The sequence below is a fragment of the Heterodontus francisci genome, chromosome 15, assembly GCF_036365525.1.
Source record: "Heterodontus francisci isolate sHetFra1 chromosome 15, sHetFra1.hap1, whole genome shotgun sequence".
Classification (NCBI taxonomy): Eukaryota; Metazoa; Chordata; class Chondrichthyes; order Heterodontiformes; family Heterodontidae; genus Heterodontus; species Heterodontus francisci.
This window is the reverse complement of record NC_090385.1, coordinates 80,643,903-80,670,190: the sequence shown is the minus strand read 5'-3', so window position 1 is coordinate 80,670,190 and position 26,288 is coordinate 80,643,903. Positions and strand designations below refer to the sequence as shown.

Below are 26,288 nucleotides of genomic sequence, written 5' to 3'. Positions count from 1 at the left end.
TTCATTTAAGCCAGTTTTCACACCACTACCATTTAGATTTGAAAATAGTGATGTAATGTGATTTGACTGTATAACATATTTGATATATCAGATTATTACTTTTAAATGATGCTGAAAATAATTTTGAGTTCCTAAAGAATTTATTTCTTTTCAGAATACAAATAACAGCTGAGTTTGACATGATCAGGAGTGATGCATGTAGTTTAAAAATACATGTTAATGTTCAATTACTTTGTCTTATGGTTGTCAGAATTTGGGTGCATTTGAATTTTGAGCAAACTAGCGAAGATATTGCAACCAGTTCACTTTAAGCCTCCATCCAGCATTAAGGAAAACCTGCTGGTTTGACAGTTGTTTTTCCCTCCAGCCATTAAAGGCAATGGGCAGAAAAATCACAGTGCTCTGAATCAGATGCACTGATTGCACACAAGGTTCTCCAATCCTAACTTAGAGTTAGGTTGGTGGGACTCTATGCCAGAGTAAAGTTTGTGGCTGTAGTGTCCTGGAGTGATGTTGGGTTATGCATTTGTTATTGCAGACAATAATAATATTAATAAGCCCTATAAAGTGGTATGATCCAAAAATGTGAGTAGAGGTCACTATCTCGAAGGGATGAATGGAAGAAGAAAAAAACATTAAGGATAAGAAATTTTTTTATGAAGTGTTTTTAGAAAACCTGAAAAAATCAGCACAAGTATACAGAAGTTTCTTTTAACAAAATTGGAATGTTGATGAGCAGGAAGTGGTTACCCTTGGGCAGTTATCATTGGCTTGCATTGATGGTTATGACATCTGGCTAACTTAAATCCTTGAACCTTTTTAACCAATGATGCACCATTCCTTGCAGATTTCGTCGCGGAAGGCGAGACATTTCCTAATACTATCTTAAGATGATGCAATATATATCACAAATTTCTGGTTCCTTCTCTGACCCAACAAGATCTTCATCACAGAACAGATTTGAGGCCTATGGCATAGCAAGCAGCTAGGAATCTGCCTACTGAAGCAAAGTAATCTAATCCATAGATGGGTAGGAAGAGCACCAGAATTACAGAAATTTATGTGGCAAGGTATTGAGCAAAGTTAGTTGTTTTAAGTGTAGATGCAATTTTAATTACATAGGATAAATCAGAATACCCACATTTGCAGTGGGGAAGTTTTGTAAAGACTTTAAAGTGTATTTCTTTATAGAATGAATATAATCAGTGCATTAGACAGTATGGATATGTGCAGTTATAGTATTGACAAGATAGCTATGGAAAATATACTATTTAAATATGTATTTATTTAAAGGGGTCAGCCGCTGGAAAAATATTTACTTTCATGTGAGGTCTATGTCTCAACAGTTTCACTGTCTGAATTCTTGTTACAACAATTTAAACATTTTTTTTGGATTGATAATGCTGGGGAATGGAATACTTTAAATGGCGAGTATCTGGTGTCAGCATATCTCACTCCCCGTTCAGGCATTGAGCAGTTTTCTACAAGTTACACCTCTCTCTGGTCTGTCTGAGCGTTGTGTCTCAGCCTCATTATAAGAAGGACTCTTCTTTCTGCATCATTATGACATTTTTTTTCTGCTTCCCATACCACCAATGTGATTACTAATATAGTGTCAAATTACGGCAGTTTTGTGCTGTGGACCTATACGGGAACTGGACTGAGATTGTCCTATTCATTTTTATGATGAATCTTCCACTTTAATTGAGCTGATTTAGTTGTGCAGGGACTGCAATGCTTCAGATAAGTAGGAATGCAAGTGTTCATTTCATTTGGTACTATTTGTGTTTATAAATGGTGATCACAGCTACTATTTTAATCCTTAACATGTCATAAAATCATAGCCTCATAGAATGGTTACAGCGCAAAACGAGGCCGATCAGTTTGTCGAGCCCATGCTACTTGCTACGAGAGTAGTTTTGCTGGACCGACTCCCTGCCCTTTCCCTGTAGTCCTGAAATTTTTTTCCCTTCAGATGCTTATCCAGTTCTCTTTTGAAAACCTCAATTGTATCTGCCTCCACCACCCTTTCAGGCAGTGTATTCCAGATCGTAACCAATCGCTGTGTGAAAAAGTTTTTTCTCTTGTCGCCTTGATTCTTTTGCCAATTATCTTAGGTCGGTGTTCTCTGGTTCTCCACTCTTCTGCCAGTGGGAACAATTTCTCTCCCTCTACTTTGTCTGGACTCATCATGATTTTTGAATACCCCTATCATATCTCCTCTCAAACTTCTCCAATCTATCCATGTAGGAATGCAAGTGTTCATCTGAAGTCTTCATCCCTGAAACTTTTTTTTAAATTTTAATTTAGATACACAGCACTGAAACAGGCCCTTTGGCCCACCAAGTCTGTGCCGACCATCAACCACCCATTTATACTAATCCTACATTAATCCCATATTGCTACCCCATCCCCAGCTTCCCTCAATTCCCTTACCACCTGCCTATACTAGGGGCAATTTATAATGGCCAATTTACCTATCAACCTGCAAGCCTTTGGCTGTGGGAGGAAACCGGAGCACCCGACGAAAACCCACACGGTCACAGGGAGAACTTGCAAACTCCGCACGGGCAGTACCCAGAATTGAACCCGGGTCGCTGGAGCTGTGAGGCTGCGGTGCTAGCCACTGCGCCACTGTGCTGCCCTATTCTCATAACTATTCTCATAAATCTTTTCTCCGCCCTCTGTAAAGCCTTCCTAAAGCGTGGTGTCCAGAATTGGATATGATACTCCAACTGAGGCCGACCTAGTGTTATATAAAGGTTCATCATAGCTTCCTTGCTCTATGCCTCTGACTTTAAAGCTCAGGATGGTGTATCACTTTCGCAACCTGCCTCCTGCTACCTTCAACGATTTGTGCACATATACCCCCAGGTCTCTCTGTTCTTGTACCCCTTTTAGAATTGTACCCTTTATTTTATATTGCCTCTGTTTATTCTTCCTACCAAAATGTATTACTTCGCACTTCCCTGCATTAAATTGCACTGCCAAGGGTCCACCCATTCCACCAGCCTATCTATGCCATCTTGAAGTCTATTACTATTCTCCTCACAGTTCACCATACTTGCATGTTTTGTGTCATCCACAAGTTTTGAAATTGTACCCTATTGGCCAAGATCCAACTCATTAATGTTTATCAGGAAAAGCAATGATCCTAGGACTGATCCCTGGAGAACAGATATGCCTGCCTCCAGACCAAAAAACAACTGTTCATCACTACTCTGTTTCCTGTCACTTAGTCAATTTTGTATCCACGTGGCCATTCAACTTCGCTGGCGAGCCTATTATGTGGCACTGTATCAAAACATCAAACTGTTATGCAGTAAAAGAATTAGAAGGGACAGCTTTAAATTTGATTGGCATGTTTTGCTTTTACAAAAGATGCCTTTAATTGGAGATAACTTTTTTCTTTCTTATTTCATCCACTCATAACACTTTCCCAACCAGAATTTATCTTCCTGTATCTACTGTAGATGGAAAGAGGGTAAAATCAGTCAGCTAGAGTTCCTGCTTCAGTTTATTATCCAGTCACTCCCCCTGAAAAATGCTCGCGCGTGTGTGCATGTTAGATGAGGACATGATCTGACTTGGTTGTCTTGCTTCTTATGGTGGATAGTCTGCCAATACTTTGTTTTGGTTCATCCATGAAGTATAATCAATTAAGAGATGGTACCTGAAACTGCTGGTACCAGCAAACTGACCCCATTATTAAATATTACCAGTTTGGGAGAGACAAGTTTAATTTCTCACTTTGAAGTTATGGCACAGATAAAAACCATTGTGTGCAGTATAAATTATTCATAGTCCTAAAGTTGGAGTGCCCGTTTCTCCTTAGATTTTTAGACACTTGAAATCTAAAGAAAATACCTCTTTAAATTATTTTTGTCTTAGGAACATGGTCTTTTTTCAACTAGCAATTCTTAAGTCCATCTAGTTTTCCTTCTACCGTCCTGGTAGTCGCATGATGCAAGAATAATGGAATTCTCAATTATCCATGGCAATCACTCTGTCAATTAGTCTACAATAGTCCCTTAAGTAAGGTGAGGAAAACTTCCAGTGGAAAACTTTGGGAACCATAGGTCCAACGTTTTCTGTTCCTCCCACTATACATTTACCATTTGTCATGTCTAACCAGAAAATTAACTGTTTAGCCTGGAAGCAGTTAGCGATGCTATGATGTTTTCTTTGACTGAATTTCTGTATCACTTCTCCAAGTGTGGTCTGATTTACTATAAATGTTCCTCTGCCAGTTCACTTAACAATTGTAGAATAAGCCAACCTGTTGATTTATATTTGGCCTTATCAGTCTAAAATTTAAGTCAGTCCGCCTATGAAAATATTGCACATGCAAGATTAGAGTATCTAGTTTGCATAGTGAGGAGTTTTCAGTGTTACAATATTGAGTCATGCTATTGTAGGACTGGAGCTTGGGCAGTAAATGCAAACTCCTGATTGTAAGGGACATGGGAGAATGAACCCAAGAAAATATCTAGAGCAGACCTGGAATTTGTAACACCTGGTGTACTTTCCAACAGGGATCGCTGGAATACTGATCCAAAGCAAGAATTCTGATTAATTTTCCCTTCTGTAGTTTAGGGACCCTGAAGTTGATGGCAGTACCCCCAGTCTTGGCTGTGAACAAACTTGGCATTGACCTTGAAATTTCCCTCGTGTGTTTTAGTACCATGGTAACATTGCAATGATGTATTAAGAAGGAAGTGTGACTTGGTTTCTGTTTGACTGCAGTAATTGTTCCTGCTCTATTTTCTCTGAGAAATGTATTTGTTCCATTATCCAAGGTCTTCCATCAACCAGTTGTGGTGCCACTTTAATCTTGCATCTTTTGACACCGAAGGTGTAAAATTATTCATGATTTATTCTGATAAAAGCCATTCAATCTTCAAACTGTTGTTGTAGGTTTTATGTTTGTCTAAACTTCATCAGACAAATGGCTGAACTCTCCAATTGGGTTAGCTGATTGGGATTTTGTAATGTTCTTGATTAAAGCATCAGAATTTCAGCTGTATTTGTTAACTCTCTGAAACGCCACTTGGTGGCAGAAAAGACTGAAGGAGCCAGTTTTAAAAATCTCTGCTGAATTTGAACTATTGATTATTGTACCATGAATTATTCTGAAAACTGATCATGACTGGTGGAGTTTACATGCAGTAACTGTTTTTTAGTCTAGGTGATCTAATACTTCTTGTTAACATTGACAGATGGAATGCTTTTTACTCAGCTTTAGTGTGAAGTTATGCATACTGCTGTTTGATACCCTTAAGTTCTGTTTTCGACAAGTGATTGTCGGATGTCTGATTGCTTTCATTTGCTTCTCAAAGTAGTTATATGCACTCAGGGTATTTATCAAAAGTCATACAGCATTTAATAATTCCAGTGAGGTGCAAGTTGACCTGGAAAGAGTTCTAAGGGGAAAATAAATGTTGAAGTATTGGTTTACCCTTTTAGAACTTGATCTGAAGTTGGAAACAATGTTTAGGAAATTCACATGTGGTTTACCTAATAAAACGAGCAACACTTAACTTTTCTGTATGTGATCTGTGGCTACTTGTCCATGTGGCCAAAAACTGAGCAAAGTTTGGTTACTCGAAAACATTGTCTTTAACCGATATTAGTATAGTGTGTTACAATCAGGTGAGGTGGGATCACAAGGCTCCCCTCTTGTCCTTCCTGTTATTTGACTGCAACAGGGTTTATTCCTTTTTAAACAGTGGATGTGTTTACCACTTCAGTGAGTGTTTTACCTTTTACTGTGATTGTAAAGAACCAATCGGAGATGTTTTTGAGTTTAATCAAGAGGTAAGTTTGTTCTACTTAAAAGTCTAAACCCGCTCTAAATAAAATAATATTATGCTACACTTTCACACACACACAAATAGATTACAGAGTGATGAGGAATAGATTTGTGTTGGATTAGAGTCCAGAACAAATAAAAATAGTACACAGTCCGTGGTGACTGGTGACTTTAGTGGTCTTCTGGTTGAATTTGTGGTCCTGAGCTTCTGCGTTGGTAGTTCTGGGATACAGAGTGTTCCTTCTCGGTGTCTTTGTCTTGGATCTAGCAGCCGGCAGCTAGGCTTTTCACGCCCCACCAGACCTTGTGTGGAGAGAGAGAGAGAGAGCCCTTCTGGCTTCTGCACAGATTGAGTCACTGGCTTGTCTGCTTGTCCAAGGGAAACTTCCAGCTTTCACAGAGATGGATAGATGGTCACATGACTGTCTCAGTGTATTCTATGGTACCTTCTAATGAGATTCAAGTTTAAGAATTTCCATCTCTCAAGCCAGGTGCCAATATTTTCCCCCGGAGGGGTTCGTCCTTTCAGTGTTACTGTCCCAGGATGGCTTTGAATGTCTTGCTAATAAAAGCAATCTCGGGTAGCTCAATCAATAGGACAAGCCATTGTTTTGGGTACAGGCTAATCAGACATGTGTCTCCACTTTTAATGCCTTGGAATGTGCTGGGTTTTGAAATGCAAATAGTGGCAGCCATTTGTAGCTGTGGCAAAGTCTTTGTAAAAGTTGTCTGCAATATTCTTACTGTTTTTTAAGTTTAATGTGAGTTTCCAACTGATGAATTAAAAATCCTCATTTGGCATAGCATGTTTTCTTGACGAGAGGCATAATTGCCTTTTGTTTGCTCTTACAATTATTAAAATTCACCATTTTAAATATTTCTGCAGCCAGGACCACTAGAATTGTCCTGCATATTAAAACCAATGTCTTCAGCAAACCTAATCTGATTCTGTGACCGGTTTGCCAAGACTTAGCAGAAATCAGAATCTTGATGCATTTTTAAATTTGTGTTAGAAACATAATTTTAAACTGAATTTTCTTTTAGTAAAGCATGCATATATTCTAAGTGGCTGCAGTTTTGCCTTTGTGTTCATTGGGATTGCTGGCATAGTTGAGCAAGTGTTGGAGAAAACAATGCACAATTTATTTTGCAGGGTAGAGGGGTTTTTTCTGTATTTATTCATGATAACTTGAAACTGATCTACAGGTTTCAGCTAGTTAGGGGAGTAGCTAATCAGGCCCACATGACCTATATCCGGGCTTGCCAGATGGATATGCTGGCCATGTGTATGTATTAGTCCCCATCTGTGTAACAGAGCCAGGTCTCCAATCGTCTCGGCCATCCCTGCCATTAGACAATGACCTTGCTTTGCTCGGACTGTGTGGAAGTTGGTGTGCAACGGCCACCCCACGGTAAAAGAACCCACGCACAGGCATCTTCCACCCCCTCAAAACGAATCTTCGGGACCTGGAGTCTCAGGATTGGATTATTCAGTCACCTAACGACCTACAACCCTGGAGTGGAAGAAAGTCATCCTCGTTCCCGAGAGACTGCCTAAGAAGAGAAGAAGTAATCGTCTACTTATCGAGGAAGAAGTCTTTCAACGCAATGTTGGTCTTCTGTCGGGTAGTGCCAAACATCATCATCAGGTGGAAACAGGAGCTAAATGGGTGCTGTGCTAATAAGGCACGGCCTGTTTAAAAGTCTGGTTTTAGATTGAAATTTTGGGCCTAATTGCTTATTATCATAATTTGAACTTGTCTGGAGGTGCTAAACCAGAAACGTGCAGGTTTAACACTAAATTGCTGGTTGATTCGATGCAATTTCCTGGAGCAGTATATGTGGGCTTCATGCACCCACTTCAACTGTGAAGTGGACTCACCAAGACACAGTGGCAGGTTTCAGGCTAGCTCAGGGACTGAGTAAAAGGGTGCACAGGTTCTCTGATGCGGCACTGGAGGTCCTGATAGAGGAAGCCAAGTGAAGGATTGATATCTTGTACCCGCAGGAGGGAATGGGTCCTGCTCACCCTTCCGTCCCTCCGTCCTGCAGCAGCTGGTGCTGTTTCGCCTGGCCTCGAGTCCTCCTCCCATTCTTCATGCAAACCAAGGAGAACCTGAGCAAGATGCCCGTAACCAAGAAGGCCCTTTCTCCTAGTGACTCTTACAAGGTGGAGTAGCACAACACTCACTTATAAGCTGAAGTTTTCAAAGAATTTCCAGAATAAATGTTGATACAGTGTTGGTGAAGTCTTGACAAAGTGTCCCAGAAAGTCTTTCAATGTATTTCAAAAGTCCTCTTCAAACCTCTAGCAGCAAGTGAACTGTAAACGTTGATATACCCTTAAGTAGAATGCAAAATCCTCTGCAATGACTAGTTTACTACCAGTCAGCTGGAGGGCGTTGGGTTAAGCGCTATCCATCAAAATGCCATGCAGCCTTGTTTACGAACACTATCAGGCAATATAAGTGGCAATCACTTGCTTAGAAACCTCTAGGCTGCCATTCCTAACACGTGTTTCAACCATTTAGCAAGGTGGTGTCTTGTGCTAAACTGTGCTAAGCCCATGTTTCAGCTTAAGACCCCATCTTGCCCACCTCGGAGACTCTTTAGTACCCAAAGTATCTGGGGGAAAAGTGCCCCCACGATTTATAACCATGCCTTAAATGTCACTGGTGTACTTTAGAGAGAAATTTAATTGGCTTACAAGTTCAACTATAAATTGAAAGTATATGAATATCATACCTAAACAACAGCCAACTCTTAGCATCATTGTTGAATATTACTTGCATTGTAGAGTAACCCTCTGTGTTCTACCTGTATTGCTCACATAATAGGGTTTTCAGTAAGATTTCTAAAACGAGATCCCAAAATTAAACACTTGGTCCCTTCTTGATTTATGACCTACATCCCATTCAGTTAAACAAGGTACTAATTAGATTCTAAAAGAGGGAATAGAGATTGTTTTTCTTCTTTAGATTATAGATGGGCAGCTGAGACCTGTTACTTGCAATTTCTGCGCCTTGCGGGAACTCCAAGACATTTCATGTGTCTTGGGGTACCATGTGTCTCCAGCTGCTTGTGCTCAGGATTTCCGAGCTTAAGGTGCAGCTGGAGTCAATGAGCATCAAGGATGTTGAGAGTTTCCTGGATCGCACGTTCCAGGAGGTAGCCGCCTCACAGACAGTGAGATTTCAGGATAGTAGATGGTTGGCAATCTGGAAGAGTAGGAAGAGGAGTTTTGAGGGTGTGTGCCACTCTCAAATCAGTACTCAGCATTGGAGATGGGAGGGACACCTTGAAGGAGTGCAGTCCAGACCTTGGCATCAATGGGGAAGGGACTGCACAGAAGGGAACAGCAAAGTGTTGAAATGCAATGGTTATAGGACATTCCGTAGTTAAGGGGACAGGCAGGCATTTCTGTAACTGTCATCGTGGGTTCTGCATGGTGTGTTGCCTTTCTGTTGCCAAGATAAAGGACACCACAAAGGAGAGAATGCAGAATATTCTGCAGGGGGTAGGGAGTGAGCCAGAAGTTGTGGTACACATTGGTACCAACGACATAAGAGAGGGAAAGTATTCAGGTCCTATAGTCAGATTTTCATGAGCGAGGGAGGAAGGTAAAAGGTAGGACCTTGAAGGTAGTAATCTCTGGAATACTCCCAGTGCCACGTGCTAGCAAGAAAAATAGGAAGATGGGGAGGATCAATGCACAGCTTGAGGCATGGTACAGGAGGGAGGGCTTTAGATTCTTGGGGCATTGGGACCAGTTCTGCAGCGGGTGTCACCTATCCAAAATGATGGGCTGCACCTCCACAGGACGAGGACCAATGTCCTCACAGGGAGGTTCACTGAAGTGGTTGGGAGAGTTTAAACTAAATTGGCAGATGGGTGGGCACCAGCATATGGAACTAGAAAAGAGTAATAAGGTGCTGAAAGGAGAGAATGTGTTGGACAGTACAAGAGAAGGTAGTCGTACCATTTTGGATAGGATCAGACTAAGAAGGACTACAGAAATACAGTGACAGGTTTAGAATGCATTTATGCAAACACACAAAGTGTGGTGAATAGGTTTGGTGAGCTACAAGAGAAAATAGTCCTGTGGGAATATGATGTAGTGACAATAATGGAAATGTGGCTTAAAAATGATGAGGACTGGGTGCTTGTTATTCATGGATAAATGTGTTCAGAAAAGATCTCTTTCTTCTTCTTTGGCCTCGTCTCGAGAGACAATGGGTAAGTGCCTGGAGGTGGTCAGTGGTTTCTGGAGCAGCGCCTGGAATGGCTATAAAGGCCAATTCTAGAGTGACAGACTCTTCCACAGGTGCCGCAGAAAAATTTGTTTGTCGGGGCTGTTATACAGTTGGCTCTCCCCTTGCGCTTCTGTCTTTTTTCCTGCGAACTGCTAAGTCTCTTCGACTCGCCTTTATGGCTGTCCGCCAGTTCTGGCGATCGTTGGCAACTGACTCCCACAACTTGTGATCAATGTCACAGGAATTCATGTCGCGTTTGCAGACGTCTTTAAAGCGGAGACATGGACGGCCGGTGGGTCTGATACCAGTGGCGAGCTCGCTGTACAATGTGTCTTTGGGGATCCTGCCATCTTTCATGTGGCTCACATGGCCAAGCCATCTCAAGCGCTGCTGACTCAGTAGTGTTTATAAGCTGGGGACGTTGTCCAGGCCTCGCTGCCACAGAGCAAGGTACTGAGGACACAGGCTTGATATACTCGGACTTTTGTGTTCCGTGTCAGTGCGCCATTTTCCCACACTCTCTTGGTAAGTCTGGACATAGCAGTGGAAACCTTTCCCATGCGCTTGTTGATTTCTGCATCTAGAGACAGGTTACTGGTGATAGTTGAGCCTAGGTAGGTGAACTCTTGAACCACTTCCAGAGCGTGGTCGCCGATATTGATGGATGGAGCAATTCTGACGTCCTGTCCCATGATGTTAGTTTTCTTGAGGCTGATGGTTAGGCCAAATTCGTTGCAGGCAGCCGCAAACCTGTCGATGAGACTCTGCAGACACTCTTCAGTGTGAGATGTTAAAGCAGCATCGTCAGCAAAGAGGAGCTCCCTGATGAGGACTTTACGTACTTTGGTCTTCGCTCTTAGACGGGCAAGGTTGAGCAACCTGCCCCCTGATCTTGTGTGGAGGAAAATTCCTTCTTCTGAAGACTTGAATGCATGAGAGAGCAGCAGGGAGAAGAAAATCCCAAACAGTGCGGGTGTGAGAACACAGCCCTGTTTCACGCCACTCAGGATAGGAAAGGGGTCTGATGAGGTGCCGCTATGCTGAATTGTGCCTTTCATATTGTCATGGAATGAGGTGATGATACTTAGTAGCTTTGGTGGGCATCCAATCTTTTCCAGTAGTCTGAAGAGACCACGTCTGCTGACGAGGTCAAAGACTTTGGTGAGATCAATGAAAGCAATGTAGAGGGGCATCTGTTGTTCGCGGCATTTCTCCTGTACCTGACGAAGGGATAACAGCATGTCAATGGTCAATCTCTCTGCACGAAAGCCACACTGTGCCTCAGGGTAGACGCGCTCGGCCAGCTTCTGGAGCCTGTTTAAAGCGACTCGAGCAAAGACTTTCCCACTATGCTGAGCAGGGAGATTGCACGGTAGTTGTTGCAGTCACCGCGGTCACCTTTGTTTTTATAGAGGGTGATGATATTGGCATCGCGCATGTCCTGAGGTACTGCTCCCTCGTCCCAGCACAGGCAAAGCAGTTCATGTAGTGCTGAGAGTATAGCAGGCTTGGCACTCTTTATTATTTCAGGGGTAATGCTGTCCTTCCCAGGGGCTTTTCCGCTGGCTAGAGAATCAGTGGCATCACTGAGTTCCGATTTTGTTGGCTGTATGTCCAGCTCATCCATGACTGGTAGAGGCTGGGCTGCATTGAGGGCAGTCTCCGTGACAACATTCTCCCTGGAGTACAGTTCTAGGTAGTGCTCAACCCAGCGGTCCATTTGCTTGCGTTGGTCAGTGATTGCGTCCCCTGATTTAGATTTGAGGGGGGCGATCTTCTTTATGATTGGCCCAAAAGCTCTCAATGCCATCATACATTCCTCTGATGTTTCCGGTGTCTGACGCCAGCTGAATATGACTGCATAGGTGTTGCCAGTAGTCATTTGCGCAGCGCCTGGCTATTCTTTGTACCCCACCAGAAAGGCCGAGAGGGGGGTTTTGACACTTGGGCGACTCTCAACCTCCATGCATTCGCCCAGGCATGCGCCATGGAGAGGTCACTCCATAGTCGCCTCACAGCGACGGAAGGCAGCAGTTACGGGTTGTAAGTCCAGCTCAATTGGCGTAGAGATTGGGCGCCACGGGTTGCCTTTGTGGGTGGGGAGAGGTCATTGCACCTCACTGGACAGCTACCGCCCGCCTCAAACCGGGCAGCCCCCGGTCAATAAGGTTCTGTCCTGCCACAGTCCACCTGCTTCAATGGGTGCTTGGAGCTCATGGTCATTGCCCGAAAAGTGGACTGCAACAACACGAAAAAAGGAAAGAAGGTACCAGCCCTTTGCTTTGCAAGCTGGAACGTCAGAACTATGTGTCCTGGCCTGTCGGAAGACCTTACACAAATCAACGATTCTCGGAAGACTGCCAGCATTAACAATGAGCTTAGTAGACTCAATGTAGATATTGCAGCACTTCAGGAGACACGCCTCCCTGCGAGTGGATCTCTAAGAGAGCAAGACTACACCATCTGGCAGGGTAGGGATCCTGAAGAACCAAGGCAGCATGGAGTGGGCTTCGCCATCAGAAACCCCTTGCTATGCATGATGGAGCCTCCCTCAAATGGCTCGGAACGCATACTGTCCATCCGACTGCTTACCGCCTCTGGTCCAGTGCACCTACTCAGCATCTATGCTCCAACACTCTGCTCCCCACCTGAAGATAAAGACCAGTTCTACGAGGAACTCCATAATATCATTAGTAGCATCCCCAACACCGAACACCTGTTCCTGCTGGGGGACTTTAATGCCAGGGTTGGGGCTGACCATGACTCATGGCCCTCATGCCTTGGGCACTATGGCGTTGGAAGGATGAATGAGAACGGACAGAGACTGCTTGAGTTGTGTACCTATCATAACCTCTGCATCACCAACTCGTTCTTTCACACTAAACCCTGTCACCAGGTTTCATGGAGGCAGCCAAGATCGCGTCGTTGGCACGAGCTGGACCTCATCGTTAGAAGACGAGCCTCCTTAAACAGTGTTCAAATCACACGCAGCTTCCACAGTGCGGACTGTGACACCGACCACTCCCTGGTGTGCAGCAAGGTTAGACTCAAACCAAAGAAGCTGCATCACTCCAAGCAGAAGGGCCACCCGCGCATCAACACGAGCAGAATTTCTCATCCACAGCTGTTAGAAAAATTTCTAAATTCACTTGTAAAAGCCCTTCAAAACACTCCCACAGGGGATGCTGAGACCAAATGGGCCCACATCAGAGATGCCATCTATGAGTCAGCTTTGACCACCTACGGCAAACGTGCGAAGAGGAATGCAGACTGGTTTCAATTTCATTTTGAAGACCTGGAACCTGTCATAGCCGCTAAGGGCATTGCACGGTTGAACTACAAGAAAGCCCCCAGCGAGTTAACATCCGTAGCACTTAAAGCAGCCAGAAGCACTGCACAAAGAACCAGAAAAGATAGGGAAGGAGAAAAAGGAGGTAGGGTGGCAGTCCTGATTCGGGAAGACATTGTAGTATTGGAAAGAGAGGATGTCTTTGAGGGATCAAGGACAGAATCCATTTGGTTCGAATTGAGATGCAAAAGGGTATGATAGCACTACTGGGGGTATTCTTTCTTTTGGCTTCCAAACAGTGAGAGATAGAGGAGCAAGTCTGCAGGGAAATCACAGTGATGTAAAAGAACTAGAGTGGTGATGTTGGCAGACTTTCATTACCCAAATATGGATTGGGATAATACTAGCGTAAAGGGAAAGGAGGGGTTGGAATTTCTGAAGTGTGTTCAGGAGAATTTCATTCACTAATATGTTCTCGGCCTAACTAGGAAGGAGGCATTGCTGAATCTGGTGCTGGGGAATGAGGTGGGTCTTGTGGATCAAGTGTCTGTGGGAGAACACTTGGGTAAGGGTGATCATCGTAACATAAGATTTAGACTAGCAATGGAGAAGAGCAAGTAATAATCTAAAATAGAATTTCTAAATTGCAACAGGGCTAACTTCAGTGGGATGAGAGGGGATCTAGCCAGGGTAAAATGGAACCAAAATTGGACAGGAAAAACTGTAATAGAACAATGAGTGATCTTTAAGAAGGAGAAGTTTGAGGTGCAGGCTAGGTATATTACAACAAGAGGGAAAGGCAGGGGAACCAAAACCAGTTCCATGCATGATGAGGGAGATAGAGAATATGATGGAACAAAAAAAAAAGGATGTGTGATGCATGTCAGGTGAATTCTTCAAGTTTTGAACTCGGTCAAATACAATAAGTTGCGAGGGGAAGTGAAGAGGAACATAAGACTGGAAAACAGAAAATGTGAAAATAGAATGACAGTTAAAATAAAAGGAAACCCAGAAATCTTCTACCAGCATGTAAATAGTAGGCGGGTAGTCAGAGGTGGGTGGGGTGCAGGGCAAGGCTAGAATACTTAATGAGTGCTCTGTATCGGTGTTTACTAAGGAAGAGGATGCTGACAAAATATCAGTAGCAGCAGGGATGATAGAGTTAATGGGGTGAAAATTGATAGGCAACATGTATTGGAAAGGTTAGCTATGCTTAGAGTGGATAAGTCACCTTGTCCAGATGGCTTGCATCCCAGGTTGCTAAGGGAAGTGGCGGTGGAGATGGTGGAAGGGCTTGCCATAATCTTCCCTCGTTACGGAGAAGGTGCCAGAGGGTTGGAAAGTGGCAAATGTGACACCTTTGTTCAAGAAAGGATATAAGGGCGTTACTAGTAACTACAGGCTGGTCAGTTCAAGTGGTGGGTAAGGTTTCAGAAACAATAATCAGGGTAAAATTAACAGACAGTTGGAGAGGTTTGCGTTAATTAAGGAGAGCCAGCATGGATTTGTAAAAGGCAGGCCATGTTTGACGAATCTAATTGAATTTTTTGTTGAAGTAACCAAGAAGGTTAATGAAGGGAATGCTGTGGATGTTGTCTGTGGATTTTAAGAAAGTGTTTGACAAAGTACCACATAAAAAGATGGTTAACAAAATTAAGGCTCATGGAATAGGACGGTCAGTGTCAGCTTGGATAAAAAATTGGCTCAAGGAGGGAAAACAGCAAGTTGTGGTAAATGGTTGTTTTTCAGACTAGAGTATGGAAGACAGTGGTGTTCCCCAAGAGTCAGTGACTTGGAGGTGTGGCAAACAGCAAGGATGATACCAATTGACTCAAACAGGACATTGATTGACTAGCAGAATGGGCACAGAATGAGACAAGTGGCAGATGGAATTAAACACAGAAAAGTGTGAGGTGATGCATTTTGGCAGAAGGGATAGAGAAAGGCAGAATATTCTTCACTGCACAGTCCTAAAGAGTGTGCAGGGACAGAGGGACCTGGGTGTGCATGTGCATAGATCTTTGAAGGTGCCAGAACATTTTGAAAGAGTAGTTAGCAAAGCATATAGGATCTTAGGCTTCAATGAATAGAGTTTATTTTACAAAAGCAGGGAAGTTATGCTGTACCTTTATAAAGCTCTGGTTAGGCCACAAGTTTAGGAAGGATGTGAGGGTCCTTGAAAGGATGCAGAGAAAATTTACCAGAATGGTTCCAGAAATGAGGGAATTTAGCTACGAGGTTAGGTTGAAGAAGCTGGGGTTGTTCTCCTTGGAGCAAAGGAGGTTAAGTGGAGATATGATAGCGGTGTGCAAGACAACAGGTTTAGATAAGGTAGACAAAGAAAAGCTGTTCCCATTGCCTGATGGTACAAGAACTAGGGGACACATATTTAGGTTTTCGGCAAGAATCACAGAATTGTTACAGCACAGAAGGAAGTCATTAGGCCCATGGTGTCTGCACTAGCTCTCCAAAGGGAGTAGTTCACCTAATGCCATTCCCTTGCCTTCTCCCGTAACCCTGCACATTCTTTTCGGATAACAGTCTAATTCCCTTTTGAATGCTTTGATTGAACCTGCCTCTACCACATTGTCAGGCAGTGCTTTCCAGATCCTAACCACTCACTGTGTGAAAACGTTTTCCTCATGCCAATTTTGCTTCTTTTGAGATACAGGGGATATGAGGAAGAACGTTTTTACACAGCAACTGGTAATGACCTGGAACTTGCTGCCTCCTCGGGTGGTGGAAGTGGAGACAATCAGTGATTTCAAAAGGAAATTGGATAGGCACTTAAGGAAAATAAACTTGCAGGCTACAGGAGTGGAGCAGGGGAATGGGACTGAGTGGATTGCTCTACAGAGAACCAGCATGGACTCATTGGGCCAAATGGCATCTTTCTGTGCCATAATGTGGCCTCTGAATGTCATCTTGGCAGTCATCTGTGACTTATTTCATGTTTACAGTTTCTTTATATTATGTATGAAATACTTTGATCCCGAGAAGGGATAGAATAAGCTATTTATAAGACTGAACAGCCTCATACAGTGTTGAGAAATTTATGACCTCCTGTCAAATAAAGTCAATATGGTAATATTTTCACAATATCAGTAAAGTGGACTTTTCAGGTGTGAGATTGAATATTCTCTGTAACATGTCTGATACTGGAGGATTCTTAATAAGTGCTCAGGCTATTGCTTATAATTCATGTGAGCTTTACAATTCATAATAAAATAGGCTTCTTTTAACTTTGTTTTTCCAGCGAAGGGAGCTTGCAAAATACAGTTTCTCCAAAAACTGTATGCGCACAGCCTTTGAAGCTCTGGGGTTCCTAAAGAAAAGGTGGAATAGTTGTGGGCAATTCTTTTTCTATATAATTTTTCTCTCACTTCCCCCTCCATCTCCTGAAAGTGTTGATTTTAGCAGGTTGACAAAGCAGCAAGTCAGTCTTTTATGTGAAAGCTTTAGAGAGAGTACAGAAAAAATTTATGAGTGGTTCCAAGGATGAGGGACTTCAGTTATGTGGATCGAACTGGAGAAGCTGTGCTTGTTCTCCTGAGAAAAGAGAAGGTTGAGAGTAGATTTGATAAAGGTGTTCAAAATCATGAGGGGTCTAGACAGAGTAGATAGAGAGAAATTGTTCCCATTGGCAGTAGGGTGGAAAAGCAAAGGACGCTGATTTAAGAAGATTGGCAAAATAACTAACAGCAACATGAGGAAAAACATTTTTAAACAGCGAGTGGTTAGGATCTGGAATGCAGTTCCTGAGAGTCTGGTGAAGGCAGATTCAACCATGATGTTCAAAAGCATCTGAAGATAGAAAATTTGCAGGGCTACGGGGAAAAGGCAGGGAAGTGGGACTAGCTGAGTTGTTCTTGCAGACAGGTGGCACAGATACGATGGGAAGAATGGTCTCCTTCTGTGGTCTAACCATTGCTGTGATTCTGTTTCCCAGTCATAGTCAGGCAGACTCATTTCTAGTGCTGCCATGAGGGATGCCACAGTCGACTTGAACTTTTTAAAAATCTTCCTATAATACTGCAAGATGATTCTGATGATGGCACTCCTTTCAAGCATAGTTTAAGGGGAGAGGACCAACTTATAATGGTCTGCTTGCAGGTCAAACAAAGCAAAATTGTGTGCTTGCATTCTTAGATCATGCATCTAGAACTCTGACTACTATTGTCCGAATGCTGGAGATTTATTTTTATGTGGGAAGAGAACTTTTTTTTTCCCCCTCAGTTTTTGCTCATCTTCTCTTGAAGGTGCTGACTCATGCTGGGGGTGACATCACAGAGTTCCGCGAACATTTCTTATGCATAATCCTAGATGCAATGGCATCAGCAAGCTTCTTGACTATGGATGGCATCACCACTGAGCACTATATTGCCCAGGATAAACACTTGTGTGTTATCCCCACGTGCTGCTAATTAGCAACATAAGTGACAACCCTTCCTGAATTTCTCCTCCTCATCTCCTGCCCACCACCCGCCCCCCATAGCCCAGATGTGTTAAAACAACTGTAGCATCTAACACTACACAGACTGAGGATGGAGCTGGTGATATTATTTCTGTGTGGCTTAGTGCGACATTGGGTGGAGAGTTTGTCAGCTGGGCTACTGGGTGGACTGTTGGCTTTTTCTAGTGTTTGAAATTCATAGGCAGTCCGGAGGGGTACCTCGGGACTTGAACTTCAGAAATTTAAATTGAAATTTTTAATTTCTACCAGTTTCAGCTCAACATTTAGGCTGCTGTAATATCTAGTTTTCTAGTAGTGGGGTTGAAACAAATGCTTATAATTGAATGATATTTTATTGTTGTTATACTCAATTACTGGCAGTCATTGGTATTGTACAGAAGCAGAGCTGCATTTGCTGATGAAACACGCTATTCATTAATGCAGCGCAGATCACAGAGTCAAATGACTTGCTTCCTGTCGTTTGTGGAATTCCTTACAAACCACCATGAACACTTTGCTTGTGACTCTGGGCTGTTGTGCGTCCCTACTATCTTTGCCGCATCGTGGGTGGCCATTCTTTCAGCTGTCTGGGCCCTCAGCTCTGGAGTTCCCTCTCTAAATCTCTCTCTCCTTTAGGGCTGTGTAAAATCAATTCTTTGGCAAAGATTTTTAGTCACCTCCCCTAATATTTTTATCTTTGACTCAATGCCCATTTTTGTCTGTAAAAAGAAAAATTTCCACATAAAAGGCACTATTGTTGTAATAATGGCCTTTGATCTGCAAAACCTATTCAGGGATTTCTTTATCAGTTAAGCCAGTGAAGTAAAATAGCATATTTTAATAATCCAGCATCACTAGCCTGTTCAGACAAGGTGGTGGGCTGCTGCCTTGAACTGCTGCAGTCTATGTGGGAAGGGGCTTAGCTGTTAACTGATTGATCACTTCAAAGGGCAGTCCCACATTGAGGTGGGATTAAAGTTACATATCGACTGGATAAGGATGACAGGTTTCCTTCCCTAAAGGATATTAGTAAACCAGTGTATTTTTTAATGACAATCCAACATCTTCATCGTCACTTTTACTGATAACGAGCTTTTTATTTCCAGAATTAAAAGAAATTCAAATTCTCAAATTGCCATGGTGGTGTTTTAATTTGTGGATCAATTCAGGCTGCCAGATAACTATTTCAGTAATATTGCCACTATACTGCTGTACTAATTATATTTAAAAATTGTCATTTACTGAAACGATTTGAAACTGGGCAATTGACCCTATTGCTAGCAGTTATCATACTGCCATGTAACACTACTTTTATATTTTTCTAATCTTAGAATGCTAAAATATTGCAACACTGGAAATTAACACTAGTTGCACAAAATACCTCGCAGTTAAAACTGTACCTTGGCGTAATTTCAAACTAGTTTCTGCAAATTAGATTTGCAAGATAGTGGACAGAACCTTTTGAATGAAAGTGAAGGTTTCTGCATGTAATTGAGAATTATTAAAATTTATTTTGTATTTACAATAAAATTGCTATCAGATAGTCCTGTTATTTATAAAGCACGTTGGCTACAAGATTGCTTGAATCTACTTCATTTATGAAGTTGATTCTTTGTTACTCGATGATCAGAGTATCCTCTTTAAAATGATAACAGAGGCAAGTACTTCTTATTAGTCGTGTTATTATTGCCTTTTCTGTTTAAATTTCATTGCTCTCCTTATATTTTGCCAGTAGGATTAAGGGTTATGTGACACTGACATTTTAATAGTTTCTTGTTTAGTTCTTTTCAATAACAGAGCTGCTAGATGACAAATTATGTCAACCTTTTGGAATTTTTAATGCAAAAAAACTTCAGTCCCCATAGCATTTTCTGTAATAGTTGAAATAAAAGACTATTGCTATAGAGGTGGAATGGAGGCTACAGTGTTGACATGAATCAAAATTCTGTGCTTAAGCATCAGGGCTAAGCATCTTAGAGTAATGCACATAATTATTTCTACTCACTGTGCTGTTAATAGAATATGTGTGTTTTTTTCACCTTTTATTTTTTTATCCATTCCTCCTCCTCCCTTCCCCTCTCATTGATTTTTCTTGTTCCCCCTTTGCTGCTTTGTAGTCACCATTTTCAATTATACGTGTGCAGTCATCGCTTCTGCTCATTACACATTGATTGGCTGAGTAAATGACATGAACCTATACAGAATAAAGCAGTGGATCCTTCCAAATCAAACACTTTTCTAAGTGAGGGGGTAGGATTGGTGGTTACCTGGCGTCTCCTTATTTTCAACTTTCATTTGTTTAATTTGAAGCATTTTGAATGTGTTTTCTCAAATCAATTACAGTCACTGATAATAGCAATAAATGTTGTCAAGCTGTTGCTTTGGAAAATACACGGAAGCACTTGGGTTCGGGCCAAGGAGTAAAGCTAATAATCTAAATCAAGGGAACAGATGGTGGATCTCCTTGAATAAGCAAACTTAAGCATAATTTAAAACAGCATTGGATAAGTGTTTTAAGAGTAAGGGAATAAAAGGAGAAAGAGCAGGTGGGATTTGGAGTAGTGTGGTGAAGTTGACTTACCTGCAGAACAGACATAGAACAATTGTTTCCTTCTGTGCTGTAATTCATGTGATTCTTTGAATATACTTTCAAATTTTGAACCAACAAAAGATATTCGGTGGTATTTAATGGAGGCCGACTGGGGTCTCAACCATCGGCGGAAGAGCCAGCGAGAGCCCCGCGTCACCTCTTATCAGGAAGGCCCACCGCATCACGAGCCAATCAGGCACTTAACTGGGAAACAGTGGGCCTTCCCTGGGATTAAAGACCCTGGTGATGGAAGTCCCGCCACTGAGAGCTGCCAGCCAATCAGAAGCCGGCAGCTCTTTTGCTCAGCAGCGCCACCATGGAGGCGGTGGCTGCTGCCGGTAAAGCACCACCCGAGGCCCAGGATCATTTTCGGACCCAGGCCACACGCGAGTGATGGCGGAAGGGGTCACGTGAGAGGGAGGTGTAGAGCGGTCGGCAGCAAGGGCACGGAGTGACGATCAGCTGCCTACCCCCCCGCCCCCGTTCCCGCTGCATGGTCCCTTGGTCACGGGCTAAGTGCCTTTGAACGATGGATCCCACACCACCCCTCTTACTGCTGGGGAGCCAGCAAGCAACCTACAGGGGTTTGCTTGTTGTACTCCCTGTATGGCAACAGGCAGCCCACCACTGGGCTCATTCTGGCAGTGGGATGAGGCCCTTAATTTGGCACTAATTTCCCACAGGCACCTCAATTGGCAGCAGGGCAGGAAAGCCATCCATGGGCCTTCTCGCCACAGACTTAATTGGGGTGGAGGCGGGAAGGTGGCAGGGTCCCTTTTCAAACTCGCCACAGGGGAGAGCATAAAATTCAGGCCTTTGAGTCTAGTAGAGGTGGCACTGATCAAGTGGCCTGGCCAGTGTTTCCCCCACAACCTGGTGCTGTCCTGGAGACTTAGTTCTTCCTCTTGTTAGTGTTCAGCATGGATGATTATTAATTCAGCAGTGGAAGATTGGGGTGGGCAGTCGTTGGGAGTTATCAGCAAGTCTCCTTGGAATTCTTTGATCTGAAGCCAAGACTACACCACTGTGTCCCCTTTTCTTTTGGGTCTATCCTGCTGTGGGACAGGGCATGCCCTGAAATGGTGATGGAGCCAGTTATGTTGGCTGATAGATATGATTCTGTGTATGACTGTGTCAGGCTGCTGCTTGCTAGTTTATGGGCCAGCTCTCCACTTGGGCACTCTTCCCAGATGTTGATAAGGAACACTCTGCCAGGTCAACTAGGCTGAAAGTCTTATTCTGTTCTGTGAATGGGTCATTGATAGGCCTGTCTGATTTTCTTAGTGTTGAACGTTGCAATTATTTATTCTATAGCTGTAAGGCTTTTGGGATTGAGTCAATAACGTAGGCCAGGCTGAGTTAGGGTGGAGGGCTCACTTTCCTGAAGGACATTAATGAACCAGTTGAATTTTAAGAAGAAACCTACAGGTTTCATTGTAAGTATTCCTGGTACTAGCCCAGATTTATTCAATTAAGTTGCCATGGTGAGATTTGAACTTGTGATGTATGGGTTGCTGGTTCATTTTAAAACCACTACATTACCATATGTCGAATGTGGAAGAACCAAATGTTCTGAATGGCATGTTTTTCCACACCTCCCTGCATGCTCATTGTGTTGTAATGCAGATTAATTGCACATTTTCTTTTGCCACTCATTCGGTGGAACTCCTTTGCTTACCTCATGTTTTCTTTTGCAGTCTGAAAGGTTTTAAAACCTACGTTTTGGAATCACCATAGTGTAATATTACTTGTTCCTTTGATACGTGAACTATTGTAAGACTCACAGGACTACAAGTAATATCCAAAGAAATGTGAGTTTTTATTATACTTTAACTAGAACATATATATACCAATAGTTACTGCACGAGCTTCATCTAAAGACATCACACACTGTCAGGCTACACTCTCACTCCCTGGTCATGTGTGATGTGACATCACTCCTCCAGGGTGACTACAAGAATGTAGTCGTGCGAACAGCGAGCAAGCATTTCACATAGTTAATATGAATCAACATGTCAATGCTATCACGCAATCTGAGGCATTTGACATGACTGGGATTATATCAGAGTAAAAACTGACACCGGAGCAAGTGCAAATATTCTGCCCATCCATATACTGAAGGACATGTAATTAGATAAATGGGAATCTATGGTATGACCCACCACGGCTAAGCTGACTGCCTACAATTGTTCTCCAATCAAGTGCTTGGAATGATAACCTTGCAGTGCAGCTATAGGAGCTCCGAATGGCTACCACAAATGCTTTATGTTGCAGACACAATTGAACCAGTTGGCGCAGAACTTCCAGTATGCTGAGATTGTCACAATACATGAATTCATTAACGCATTGAAGATGGTAGGAAATACCCAGGTTGAGTGTATCGGCTGGGAGTCTTGACACAAAGATGCTCGGACTTCAGTTTGTTGCAGCTAAGCACCTGGAGGCCAGAGGATTGCCGGTGATTGATGACGTTGCAAGTCATCATTTTTCTAAGCTTTCTAAACAAGGGAAGATGAAAGCATTATATGACAGGCAAGCAGGACCAGAACTGGCTCGATTGTGAGTAGGACAGAAGGTCAGAGTCCTCAATCATGCACGAGGAACCTGATATTCTGCAAAGGTTGCGAGGATATGTGACCAGCCCAGATTGTACGAGGTCCAGACACCCAATGGTGTGATTCTCAGATTGAACTGAAGTCAACTCGGAGAGCTGTATGACAACACTACATGTGACAACCCTGTAGCATCATGAACACGTTCAAAGACAAAGTCTTAAGATTAACATACAGAGGCGACAAGCACAGAGGAAGAATATGCAGTCGCAGAGGAATCGTCAAGACGAGCTCAGCTCTGGAAAGAAGCTCACGATAACAAAATAAGCAAATAAGCAAACTTCCTCTACGTTTTTAAACTTACTTACTTGTAAATAGCGTTTTGTTTAATCACGTATAGTTAGTCCAAACCACAACACTATTGTACATTTGTTTTTATCTTTGGAAAAAAGGTTGACGTCATGGGACGACCTGATATACCATTCTTGCCGACCTGATATACCAGCTTGGGCTTTTGTTGTGTGTTGGCATACCTTCTGTTGCAGTTGCCAGCCTGTCTTTCAGACATTCTCTCTGCATGTGGTCCACCACTATTCCTGTATGCAGATTCTGAGCTTGGCTTTATGCACTGCCTTGCCCAATGTCCTCCCATGCAACAACTTTTGCACTGGTCCCGATACACTGGACAACTGTGCATTGATTGAGTCAGGCCACATTTGCCACAAAGCTTAGCAGACTTCTGAGCCTTAGTTGCCATACCAATTGTTGTAGCTGCCCCCAATACTTGTAACAGTTGGCGCCCAGCCATGATGGCTTCAAATTTAGTTCCATCATTGAGTAGTGCATCTATGGTGTGCCCTTTCTTCTTTTCTAGCAGGTCTTTTTGAAAGGCCTCTAGTAGGGTAGATGCAATTATTACCTCTATAACTGTTTCCAACAATTGCAACACCTTGCAACAAACTGGTCAAAGGACTCATCTTGCCTTTGCCTGTAGGTCATTCTTTCTTTTCTTTTGGGCCTCCTTATCTCGAGAGACAATGGATACGCGCCTGGAGGTGGTCAGTGGTTTGTGAAGCAGCGCCTGGAGTGGCTATAAAGGCCAATTCTGGAGTGACAGGCTCTTCCACAGGTGCTGCAGAGAAATTTGTTTGTCGGGGCTGTTGCACAGTTGGCTCTCCCCTTGCGCCTCTGTCTTTTTTCCTGCCAACTACTAAGTCTCTTCGACTCGCCACATTTTAGCCCTGTCTTTATGGCTGCCCGCCAGCTCTGGCGAATGCTGGCAACTGACTCCCACGACTTGTGATCAATGTCACACGATTTTATGTCGCGTTTGCAGACGTCTTTATAACGGAGACATGGACGGCCGGTGGGTCTGATACCAGTGGCGAGCTTGCTGTACAATGTGTCTTTGGGGATCCTGCCATCTTCCATGCGGCTCACATGGCCAAGCCATCTCAAGCGCCGCTGACTCAGTAGTGTGTATAAGCTGGGGGTGTTGGCCGCTTCAAGGACTTCTGTGTTGGAGATATAGTCCTGCCACCTGATGCCAAGTATTCTCCGAAGGCAGCGAAGATGGAATGAATTGAGACGTCGCTCTTGGCTGGCATACGTTGTCCAGGCCTCGCTGCCGTAGAGCAAGGTACTGAGGACACAGGCCTGATACACTCGGACTTTTGTGTTCCGTGTCAGTGCGCCATTTTCCCACACTCTCTTGGCCAGTCTGGACATAGCAGTGGAAGCCTTACCCATGCGCTTGTTGATTTCTGCATCTAGAGACAGGTTACTGGTGATAGTTGAGCCTAGGTAGGTGAACTCTTGAACCACTTCCAGAGCGTGGTCGCCAATATTGATGGATGGAGCATTTCTGACATCCTGCCCCATGATGTTCGTTTTCTTGAGGCTGATGGTTAGGCCAAATTCATTGCAGGCAGACGCAAACCTGTCGATGAGACTCTGCAGGCACTCTTCAGTGTGAGATGTTAAAGCAGCATCGTCAGCAAAGAGGAGTTCTCTGATGAGGACTTTCCGTACTTTGGACTTCGCTCTTAGACGGGCAAGGTTGAACAACCTGCCCCCTGATCTTGTGTGGAGGAAAATTCCTTCTTCAGAGGATTTGAACGCCTGTGAAAGCAGCAGGGAGAAGAAAATCCCAAAAAGTGTGGGTGCGAGAACACAGCCCTGTTTCACACCACTCAGGATAGGAAAGGGCTCTGATGAGGAGCCACCATGTTGAATTGTGCCTTTCATATTGTCATGGAATGAGGTGATGGTACTTAGTAGCTTTGGTGGACATCCGATCTTTTCTAGTAGTCTGAAGAGACCACGTCTGCTGACGAGGTCAAAGGCTTTGGTGAGATCAATGAAAGCAATGTAGAGGGGCATCTGTTGTTCACGGCATTTCTCCTGTATCTGACGAAGGGAGAACAGCACGTCAATGGTCGATCTCTCTGCACGAAAGCCACACTGTGCCTCAGGGTAGACCCGCTCGGCCAGCTTCTGGAGCCTGTTCAACACCTTGCAACAAACTGGTCAAAGGACTCATCTTGCCTTTGCCTGTAGGTCATAAGCTCAAGCTTATGTACTCGGAAATTTACCTTCACCTTGTGTTGCTGCTCCAGGAATGTCCATAACTTGCTCGGGTCCTTCTGATCCTCAGCTGACAATCCTGATGTATTGATCCGTTGCAGGCCCTTGTTGCCCAATGTAACCTTAATCTTGATAGCTTGTTTCTCTGGTTCGTTTACTTTTTGATCCGGGAAACACTGTTCCATTCGCTGTCAAAACACTTTAAATTCAGGTGCTATGTTTGATGCCTTCGAATCTATAACTGGATATCTGAAAGCCATTGTCTTAATGATCCTTTTTTAAATAAATATCAGACTTTTTGCAGGTTTTCTTTTTCGCAGACACACTTTTTTTCTTGTTTGAAGATTTGTTTTCTGCAGGCCTGCCCCTTTGAGAGTAAGGGTATATCGTTTTTTAAAAAGTTTTTTAAAGAGCACTGCAGCTTGTAGTACCGGAAGCTGCCACAAGTAGCCCTTTACTTTGTGCTGGACCTCTAGTGGCATTGTTGAGTTCTTCCTTCTGTTTTTGGCTTAGGCCCTGCCCACGAAGCAAAATAAAAGGGAAAACTCAAACAGTATTGGCTTCAGCTACTGCTTTTCAAATTTTTTGACCCACTGCCAGACCAGCTGAAAGCTCAAATCCCCCAGCAAATTGCCTGCTGTTCCTTGTTCTCTGTTGATGTGTTCTTCAGAAAAAAAATCAAACGTTGCCACGATGTAATATTTGGTGGTCTTCAGAAAACATATATCCAATCGCTGCAACCGTACAATATTA

At 43.3% G+C, this 26,288-nt stretch overlaps 1 protein-coding gene across 4 annotated transcripts in view; it reads left to right on the top strand.

The window, feature by feature from the left end:
* LOC137377741 (succinate--CoA ligase [ADP-forming] subunit beta, mitochondrial-like) overlaps positions 1-26,288 on the top strand; it is a 140,190-nt gene that overhangs the window by 18,821 nt on the left and 95,081 nt on the right. The window lies entirely within an intron of this gene.